The sequence below is a fragment of the Delphinus delphis genome, chromosome 8 (genome assembly GCF_949987515.2).
Source record: "Delphinus delphis chromosome 8, mDelDel1.2, whole genome shotgun sequence".
Lineage (NCBI taxonomy): Eukaryota > Metazoa > Chordata > Mammalia > Artiodactyla > Delphinidae > Delphinus > Delphinus delphis.
Genome location: NC_082690.1, coordinates 23,341,375 through 23,352,473, shown reverse-complemented (window position 1 = coordinate 23,352,473; position 11,099 = coordinate 23,341,375). Strand labels below are relative to the sequence as shown.

The window sequence follows — 11,099 nt, the reverse complement described above, 5'->3', positions numbered from 1 at the left end:
TGGAACCAATCCTGCAGATACTGAGGGACGACTTTACAGCTTTTATCCCCTCAGTAAGATTGTACACTTATTGAGGTAGGGACCTTGTCATATTATCCTTCATATTCATTTCGCCGCTAACATGATGCTGGTTTCATAATAGATTCTGTGTAAACACCTATTAAATTGAAAGGACTTTCAATTACTGGGAGTTAATCCATATCTACTTCTGAACTTTTCCCAAATCCTTGTTTCTTCTCTTTGTCTTTCTGTCTTCCTGGAACTCCAGGCAGAATTAACCATTCTTCTTCAGTGCTTCTGCAAAGAACAATTTTCTTTATACTGTATTTCTACTCTAATACATTACCTACTACTTATATGTCTATTGTCCTGTATAGGCTGTGAATTGTTTGTGAACATTATTTATGCTCATATTCCACTATGAGTTCAATTCCTAGTAAAAATTCAGATTCGGTAAACAAACATGGTAAGGAGTAAAGAAGAAAGGGAGAAGGGAAGAATTTTTTTCCTTTTGCCATTTGATTACTGATCATCACCAGAAAGATGTTAGGAGAAAACACTTAGGTGACAAAACTTTGCGTGGTATGGGCATGGGCCACAATACACCCTGTTGTGCATGGTAGGCCTAGCCCAATCCAGTGAAGGATGGATCTGGTATATACAGAGAGTCCTGTGCCCTGGGACTAGAGGTCTGGAACAGGAATCCTTTATCACACATACAGCTGACCTTTACCTAATCTTGGTTTCCCCTCTCTGCACCTTTTACCTGGCCCAGCCTCTCCTAACCTCTCTGCACCACCTTTTCCTGTTCAGACCAATTTCCAGTCTTTCAATAGAAGAAGACCAGTCATGGGGCAACCAAGTTAAAACCTAGTCTCCCATGAAACACTGAAGATGGAGGGGTTTAAAGAGGACACTATGGAAGAAAATCCAGCTCTAATTGGCAAAAATGAGGTAGTTCAATAGGTTATACGCTCCAAATAGTTGTTCCCTCTGGTGATACAGCAACAAAAAGTATTCTGGCTGTGCAGACCTGGAGCTGCTGCTGACTTACCCCTGAGATTGCTCATGTACCTGAGAACACAGTGCAGGAATGAGGGCCTTAGATTAAAATACACAAAAAGACAAAACCAGAATATTTATATTATGAAAAAAAAGTTAAAATGCATAAGATACGCCATTCGCACACAGCTAGTGCAGCTGGCATCCTGGAGAAAGTGGGACCCAAGGTACAGTCATCCAAGGGAGTCAATAAATAAAATTGTATTGGCACAGAATGGAGTGGAATTGAGCTTAGAAGCAGCAGGTCTGCAGCTGTTCCCTCAACCACCCCTTTTGCCTAACATCACAACCCACTGCTTAGGATAGTTCTCAGCACTGTATCCCAGGAGGGGGTTATGAGGAGACAAGATGAGGAAAACCCTGCCTTACCCCTGAGATATTTCCTCCCACAGAAGGTAGTGGCTTGTGGGTTGGGTCCATCAATCTGGTCTCATGCTTAATCTTTTCACTCTAGCATAGGAAATATTATTCCCTATCTTTCTTTAGGAGTAAGACAACTTCCCTATCCAGGCCACTTTCAAAAGGTGGAGATTCTGGGGTTGGAGACTCAGATAAGGCATGTAAGGAGGGTTACCCCCCAAAGCCCTCAGGTGTATTTGGATAGAGGGAAGAGGGGGTGATGCTATGGACCCTGGCCTGAGTTATATGGCAGTGCCAGCTGCCCCTACCCACCCTGTCCCCACTTTCTCCACTCTGCCAATTGATGCCTGTTCCTCAAAACTTTCTAATCACAGAAGGATAGCCCCCACCCACTGTGGCTCAATTCTGGGCCTCTGGGAACATGGCAGGGCTGTGAATCTCTTCTTCCTCTTCCCGAAAGCAGGCTGGCCTTCTCTGTGAGCTGGGAGCTTGCTGGGCCTTCAGTGGACACGAGGCTACGATATGGTTGATGCTCTGGCAGAAGTGGCACTTCTTGGGCTGGGTGGCTGTTTGGAGTCCTTGGCATGATGGTCTAGACCTCCCCGGTTGTAGCACCTGTCTCCCTTTGATCTGCGTTTCTGCCTGTTCTTCCCTTTGGGCCACCTCTTGCTCCCAATAAAGAACACCCCACCAGGGCCGGTGACTCTGAGAGATTCAGGCCCTTGGCGGACTTCTTAAAGGTGAACTCCACGGCCTCACCATCCTTCAGGCTCCGGAAGCCCTCCATGTGCAGCTTACTCGGGTGCACAAAGACATCCCCCGCAGGCCGTCATGGGCAGGAAGCCGAATCCCATGTGCAAGTTGAACCACTTACAGATGCTGGCTCCGTGCATCAGCTGCGGCTCCACGGGCGCCCTGGCCGCATCCTCCTGCGACTCCTCAGGCGCCTCGGTGCCACCACCTGCAAACTGCTGGTTTGACCCCAGAGCCCATGGCAGTTGGCTGAGCCCAGGGTCCTGGGCCCCTGGCTGGCCAGTTGCTGGCCCCAGAGAAGTCCGGAGGCAGAAAGAGTATTAATGAGGGGAAATAGTTGAAATTACTTGCTATAATGAGATTTTGGAATTTGTGTCTTTTGCTTTTCTACACCCCCTTTCAATGAATAGCCTTGTAAGTAAGAGTCTGGAACCTTCCTATCTGGGTTCGGATGCTGCCACTACTACTGCATAGCTCTATAACCTTGCACAAGGCATTTATTTCTCTGTACCCCAGACTCATTATGTATAGTATTGGGTTACTAAAAATAACTTACCTCACAGGGTCCTAGTATGAATTAACTAAATAGGTATGACAGAAATAATTTAGAATGGTTCTTGGCACATAGAAAGTACTATAGAAGTGTTTGCTGTTATTATGACCCCTGTTTTTGAAAGACAGAATTTCTTGCATTGCAAAGTTTGGAATGCCAGATACTACTACAGCATCAACTTCCCTTTTAGAAGAACTGGAAACACTCCAGGACTCACTTTTAGCCAGGGTGCTCTGCACTTCCTGAAGTGATGCTGGCCACAAAAGCAATGCTCATACAAGATAATGAAGTACCACATGATTGCAAAGTCAAGAATATCTAACCCCTAAAAACACCAAAAGGAACTTGGTTTAGATTTGTCCTATGCTTGAGAGCATAATTGGTATGAGGCAGGCAAAGATCCAATTAATGGGTGGCCCAGGCAATGGAGAGGAGATCCTGGGGATGGGAGGATGGCTCCACAGAACACCTGGACTCAGCTATGACATTCCTGACAGCTGCACACAGGAGCTGGCTCCAGGACCTGAATCCAAGTTTACAAATTCTCTAAGTTAAAAGTGATGGAACAGAGGCAACTGAACCCATGCTACACTTTTATTCTTGTAATAGCATCTTAACTCAGTAAAGTCTTTTGAAGTTTATAAATACACTTTCCAATACAAAATCTCAGTGATTCACCAGTGAAAGATAGAGGGCATATATCTTCTCTAAAAAATTCATAATATAAAAATAAGTATTAAGAGGATGATACAAATTTACTTCTCATCCCCAAAGTCATTTCCAATCTTTCACCTCTTATCCAATGGATACAGTTTTTATTAGAGAAAACATCCTGGATCTAGAAGTTGAGAAACAAATTAGGAAAAGTGAAACTATTGAAAGGGTCATCTCAGCTAGGTAAGAAAAATAGTAACGGCACCATAAGCATGGCTCCAATGTTTAGATTTGACTCTACTCCCTCAGCCTGTACAGAAAGTCATGGCAGACACAGCTCCTACAGTGCTATGGTTTGCTGCTTCAAACCCACCCCAAACTCTGATTGAATCCATTCCAGATTCCCCCTTGCCCAAGCTGCTCAGCACTGCCTACTGCTCAGTGAAAATACTCCCAGTTGGAAGTGGTAGTTGAGGAGCAAATAAGATAGCAAATTCAATTCAACTCAACTTAATTGAATTAAATTCAGTTAAATGTGTATTTATTGAACTCCTTATAATACAAATTATATAAATGTGCTAATTCATATAAATAAACTAGGTTCAGGATTAGGGATACAAGAAATGAATATAAGGTACTATTTCTACTTTCAAAGAGCTCATAATTTAATGAGTTAGACATGTAAAAGTATTAAGAACCAAGCTGCAGGGTGCCTTTTAAGAGATATAAATGTAATAAAATGGGCTATGAGGGCACACAAAAAAGTGCTTATTTCTAATGGGGCAAGACAAGTACCCTGTGCTATAGTATCTCATTTAATCCTGTGAACTCATTAAGGTGGAAGCTATCCCCATTTGAGAGATAGAGTAACTGAGCCTGAAACAGGCTGCCCAAAGTTATGCAGGAAGTAAATGAGTGAACTTAGACTTGAACTCAGGTCTTCTGAAGCTAAAAGCTTGTATTCTGTTCCTCACATCTTGCTGACAGTCCTGATCAGATTGGGGACCTGTAAAATTCCATCGTAGGGTCCCTGAAACCCTATACATTCCATGGGAAGGCAATGCCTTGTCCTTACAAGGGTCTGAGCCTACCCTGATATTACTTACAGTGGGAATTACAACATTTCGGTGGACTTGTGCATCTGGATTACAATAAAGGCAATATTAGGGAGATATAAATCCATAATTGCAATACACTCAATAAGAAAGAGGCACAGAATCTCAGAAATCAGTCCAGGAATGGATTCTGCTCCCTGCTCTCACGAGATGCTTCTATGTCTGCAGCCCCTGTTGCAGCCCCCAGCACTGTGGCAGGTCCGTGAAGTGGTTTTCTCAGGGAGAACAAATGAGTGCTGCTGAACTGGGTGCCTGTTGCAGAACCATCATTCTATAGACTTTTTATTTGCAGCGCTCACCTTAGGAAGTTAATGCTTCTAAGTGATGCCTAGGCAAACTGCCAGTTGTTTTTGCTTAACGTTAATACGTGCTTCTGATTTGGTTACTATGGTTACAGACACTTCCAGTGTTGGCTTTCACTCAAATCAGAAGTCTCATCTTTTATACATCATGAATGTTGCACTCTGACCCAGCATTCCAATCTGGTCCCATCCAAACAGGGACCCATAACTTCATGTTGTAGTCTTCAAGGGCAGGGGGTTAGGTAAGGGGGCCTTATTTTTAAAAAAATGTTTTATGATATACTTTTATAATTAAGTGAAATGCTACCTTCTGAAAGGAAAACAGGATATTTTTTCCTAATAGGAGCCTGGGATCCAATTCAGGTGAGGGCCATTTACCTCAAATGGTACACAATTTACCTCCACGGGGAAAATTAGTTTTCTTTGCATTACTCCTCCAAAGTAATCAGAATTCAACAGAATTACTCTCCTTCATCACTACATAGTGGGGGATCCCCAATATCATGACTGGTTGCAACTTTGTCTATCATCACCCAAGGCAGAATCGCCACTGGCCCGTGAAATTACTTCCTCCGATAGCAGGATGACCTTTATAACTGCCAGCCTTCAGAAAAGTGCCTGGGGAAGCCTTAGCCCGTTCTTCCGATCAGATGCCTAGCTGCCTCTGCCTTTGATAAATTAATCATTCAGAGGGTGCCAGCTCAGATGCTGTGAGATTTAAAACAAGCATGTGCTTTACACGTCTACAGTTACCCTTCTGCTTAAGCTACTCAGACAGGAGGCTGGAGGTTGTTGGGAAGGCTGATAATGTACTCCCTGTCCCCTTTTCAAACTGCCCTTGACATTCATTTTTTACTAATTTAATCTGCATACAAGTCTTAGGCAGGGAGGTGAGGCATCCACTTAGAATGACTGGTCCTAGGCCCCATCGCCAACATTTTGGTAACAATAAAAAGATGCTCTTGGGCTTCCCTGGTGGCGCAGTGGTTGAGAGTCCGCCTGCCGACACGGGTACGTTCCCCCGGTCCGGGAAGATCCCACATGCCGTGGAGCGGCTGGGCCCGTGAGCCATGGCCGTTGAGCCTGCGCGTCCGGAGCCTGTGCTCCGCAAACGGGAGAGGCCACAACGGTGAGAGGCCCACATACCGAAAAAAAAAAAAAAGCTCTTTCTCATCATGCATATTATTTTGATTCATCACTGTTTGCAGTGGCTTCGTTTTGTTCTTGCTGGAAAGGATTACGGAGAATACTTTTATTCTGGGTCTTTAAAATAGGAACACTTTATTCTGCTCCCCTAAAACCCAGGCAGCAGGCAGCTCTGGCACTCCCCCAGAGCAAATAATGACTCGGTATTTCAATATTCATTCTGAACACTATCTATTCCCCTGGGCAGCCAGGCACATGGCCCTCTGGAAATCAAGCAGCAATAAAATCCAGTTTAAACTGGTCAAAGTTAAGACATTTCAGAGAACGTGCGCTTGTTTTTTTCTACAAGTATAAATCTGACCACACTACTGTCTGTAGCTTCTCCTCAAGGACAGCAAGTATAGCTGCTGTAGTCAGGAAAGGATCTGACTTAAGAAAAAGGGCTCAAATTAACTATTTGCTTGCTTGATAACCAAAAGTTCCCCAGAGCCAAAGTCACAGTAAGGATACCTAATGAGGAAGGAATAGATAACAATTCTTACTTGCCTGCAGCCTGATTTCAGTTGGGGAAAGTTTAATTTAGTGCTTGTGTGGGTGGCATGTGCAAATTTGCAGAATAACTAGCATTAACTGTTTATTTACTTGTCCTTTTGGAATTTGGCTTGCAGCCTGGCAGCCATTCACTGGCCAACACTTAGCAAAAGTGAGGAGTAAGGAAAGTTTATTTTAGACAACCCCACTGCCTCTTTCTGCTCCTTCTTTCCACATCTACGGCATCCCTTCTCCCAGATGCCTCGAGCTATTATGTTCCCTCTCTCAAAATTTGCTCTGGAAAGAATCAGAATAACTCATTTGTTCTAAGTTATGAGACATCATCCCTTTGGGACAATAATGTCTTTTTTATTCAGCAGTATTAGCAAATGAGGCATTCTACATAAATAAAATTTCCAGATAAACTAAGATTATACTTTTAAGTGCCAATTAAAAATTAATTGTCTTGGATAGCTACATTTTAAAATGCATTATGTGTATCACTATCTTCATATGCTAAGGGTATTAAAAATAATAATTGACCAATTGTATAGCACTTTACATACTACAAAGTGTTTTCACTAACATTTTCCCATTGATTTTGACATTTTTTAAAGGAAGATACTAGGTTCATGTTTGTAATATACGAATCATTGTTTCAAGTACAAGTTGCTATACCATAATTCATACTGCAATGTAATGCAATGATATCTTTCATGAATGTATATCATTTACCCCTTCCCAGGGTCCCCGTGTTTTTGCAGTTTTTTCTGGGTCTTTGTGCTTGCCACCTCTGTAGAGTCAGCTCCTATTTCTCATTGCTGGAGAACCAGTATCCAGCAATTTTGACCATCCATCCTGGTTTACTATTGCTCCTTCAACTGACTGCTTCTATGAATTAACTTATTAAAATAGTGTCTTAAAGTAAGACCAAACAAAGCTATCCATTTGTTTCAGCTTGGCTTTCAGAATGACTCTATTTCCAAGATATAAAGCTTTAAAAGTCTCCTCTCTGACCACATTTTCTCAGACCATGACCCTTTTCTGGTTTTTAATATGCTTCCATACCCAGACTGGACCTTGTTGTGAGCCAAGCCCACAATACTTTATTTTTTTAATTTTTATTTTATTTATTTATTTTTGGCTGTGTTGAGTCTTCGTTGCTGTGCATGGACTTTTCTCTAGTTGCGGTGAGCGGGGACTACTCCTTGTTGCAATGTGCGGGCTCCTCATTGTGGTGGCCTCTCTTGTTGCAGGGCACGGGCTCTAGGTGTGCGGGCTTCAGTAGTTGTGGCTCGTGGGCTCCAGAGTGCCTGCTCAGCAGTTGTGGCGCATGAGCTTGGTTGCTCCGTGGCATGTGGGATCCTCCCGGACCAGGGCTTGAACTCGTGTCCCCTGCATTGGCAGGCGGATTCTTAACCACTATGCCACCAGAGAAGCCCCACAATACTTTAATTAGGATCCCCCAATTGCTTCACTTCTGAGCAAGCCCAACCATCAGGTTCCTCTGATCCTGCCCCCAGGCTGCTGAACATTCCTAGGGAAATTCAGGGGCCCATGTTGAATAGTACATTATGATTTTTAAAATTTTGTAAAAATAATACATTATTTATAGAAATGTAGAAGATGAATTTTGAGATGGTCTCTTCTCCAGTAAAGGAAATAAATCACTAGCTTCATTGGGCAGTTCAGTGTATTTCTCTTCAAACCATTTTTTGTGTGTATATGTGCACATGCCTGTGTGTTTGTGTGCATTTAGATAATACTTTTAATTTTGCATTCTTCTTTTTCCACATATGTTTATATCATTGGCACGTTCCCTTGTCATTGTATAGTTTTTCTACCCATCATATTTAATGATTGCATAATATTTTGTCAAGTAGTTATAAATATTTTCAATGTAAATCATGTCTCCATTATTAGATGTTTACCTTCTTTATTATGGTTTGTGACTTTGTAAATAACACTGCAAAAACCTTTTAATATTTGTACATTTTCTCTAATTAGGATTATTTCCTAATTAGCTCCTTGAGTTAGAATTACCAATCAAATAGCAAGAACTTTTAAAAAACTTAAAGTCTCTAGAATCTTACATCTTTCCTTCACTTAAATTTTTATCTTTTCCTATTTAATATGCTCACTAATTGATCATTTATCTTGTGTCTACTTTGTGTCAGGGACTAGGGAAACCAAGAGGAATAAAACATGGTCCCTGCCCTCAAGGGATCCTCAGTTCAAAGTTATCCCATGATTGGTGCCACAATGAAGTATTTAAGTGGTGGTGACACAAGGAGAGAATGACTAACTTGACAGAGGAGGCAAGATGTTTGCCTTAAATTTTTTTTTTTTTTTTTTTTTTTTTTTTTTTTTTTTTGCGGTACACGGACCTCTCACTGTTGTGGCCTCTCCCGTTGCGGAGCACAGGCTCCGGCTCAGGATGCGCAGGCTCAGCGGCCATGGCTCACGGGCCCAGCTGCTCCGCGGCATGTGGGATCTTCCCGGACCGCGGGACCAACCCATGTGCCCTGCATCGGCAGACGGACACTCAACCACTGCGCCATCAGGGAAGCCCTGCCTTAAATTTTAAAGAATGAGCAGAAATTCACCAGACAAAGGCACAGACCCTGAAGAAGAACGTTGTACTCAGAAAACTACAAGCACTTCATTTTCATTTGAACACAGTGGGGGAACCACTAAAATAAGAACACCTGATGTAATGTATTGCAAGCTAGGTATTGAGTACTTGCTAAATGTTTTGTAGACATCATCTCCAAGAGTCTTCACAGCAACCTGTGAGATAGGTATTATTAGCCACATTTTACAGATGAAGATTACTTAGTCACTGAATACTGATAAACAGCAGAAGTGTATCTGAACCCAGGTCCACCTGACTGCATAGCCAGAGGCCCTATTTGTCATGTTTTACTACCAGGTAGATTATAATTTCTGCTAAAGAGTATGGCTTCTTTTTTTAGTGCAGCAGGACTGATTATTCCCTCTTCTGTACTCTTGTCAGACCTGTACATATTTCTATTACAGCATTCATTATACTTATTTCTAGGGTCTGTTTGCAAGTATGTCTTCTCCATTAACCTGAGATTCTCAAGTGTAAAGGTTGTCTCTTATTTATATTTATCTTCTCAATGACTAACTCAGGCTCTAGCAAAGTGCAGAGATGAAATCAGTGTGAATGAATGAATTATTGGATGAATTTGTGAATTTTTAAGCCAGCCTGCAACAGGCCCTTTCTGTCTTGCAATTGCCAGTCATTTACATTTTTAGGAATTATCTGTTGTTGTTAAACACAACCATTATTAAAAATTAAGTTTTATAAACATATAATTAAATACATTCTATTAAAAGCACAGGTAGCACATTGTCAAAATTCATAATTTCTTAATTATTTTACTATTACATATGCCCTTGCATTTATTTCGTTTATTGCCTCTGAATGGTGGAAATAGTCTCTAAAAGTGAGCTTCTCTTCCAACTCTGCCTTCACATTGGTATCTTACAATTGCCTGTAGTGCTGACCCTTTCTTTTCTTTTTTTTTTTTTAACATCTTTATTGGAGTATAATTGCTTTACAATTGTGTGTTATGGTATTCATTGTTCTGATTTCCCTGTTTCTCTGACTATTTCTCTTTCCTTTGCTTGTTCTTCTCTTTCTTCCTGTCTTTTAGAAGTTCTTTCTTTGGTCCTCTTAAATTCTCTTATTTTTTATTTCACCTACTTCCAAAGTGTCAATTTCTATCTCTGTAGAAACGACTTTCTCATTTATATCTCCAATACTAGCTTCTCTTTTTGGCTCCAAAATGCGTATCTTATTTCCAAATACCTGCTGGGTATCCTGATCTAGATATTCTAGAATAGTTCTTGAACCACCGTGCCCATCGCATGCCTGAGACCAGCCCCCCACACCCTTGTGGCCAGTCTGACTTCTGTAATCAAGCTGATGGTGACTTCCTCATTTTATTTAGTTACCTAGGCATGGATACTTAGTGTCATCTTTGTTTCCTTCCCCTCAATCCCCCTGACATTTTCCTTAAAATCTTCATCTGATAGTAGTCTTCCTTATGTTCTCTTTTCTACTGAATATTGTATAGATGAGATAGCGTGACCACATTTTGCCTTGTATTGCAGTTATTTATGCACTTGTCTTATACTTCTTAGATAGCAAATCTTTTAAAAGGCCAGAACTAATTTTTAGAGTTCTTGGTATTCCTTAGAGCATCTAATGATATTATACATAGTAAATGCCTTATCTATATTCATTGAACTTAATTGAGTGACAGCCTGAGGGAGCTCTCTTATGATTAAATTGTATGGACTTTATGAATATATTTTGGTGTCTTAAAGGCTTTCTTTGACTAATTTCAAGTTCTTGGCTAGGGCTTGCATAATTAAGAGTGACAGATAAATAACTTCGAAGTAAGAATTTGAAAGCAGTAAGCTGAATAATGGCCCCCAAATATGTTGACATCCTAATTCTCAGAACCTATGAATATGTTATCTTACATGGCAGAAGAAACTTCACAGACGTGACGTAAATGATCTTGAAATGGGGAGATTATCCTGGATTTTCCAATTGGGGTGTGTCCCATGTAATCACAAGGGTCCTTA

The 11,099-nt window shown here is 41.4% G+C and overlaps 1 pseudogene; it reads right to left on the bottom strand.

Annotated features, from left to right (window-relative positions):
• Positions 1-1,821: 1,821 nt before the first annotated feature.
• On the bottom strand, positions 1,822-10,375 carry LOC132429379 (protein lin-28 homolog A pseudogene; annotated as a pseudogene).
• Between the last annotated feature and the right edge of the window lie 724 nt (positions 10,376-11,099).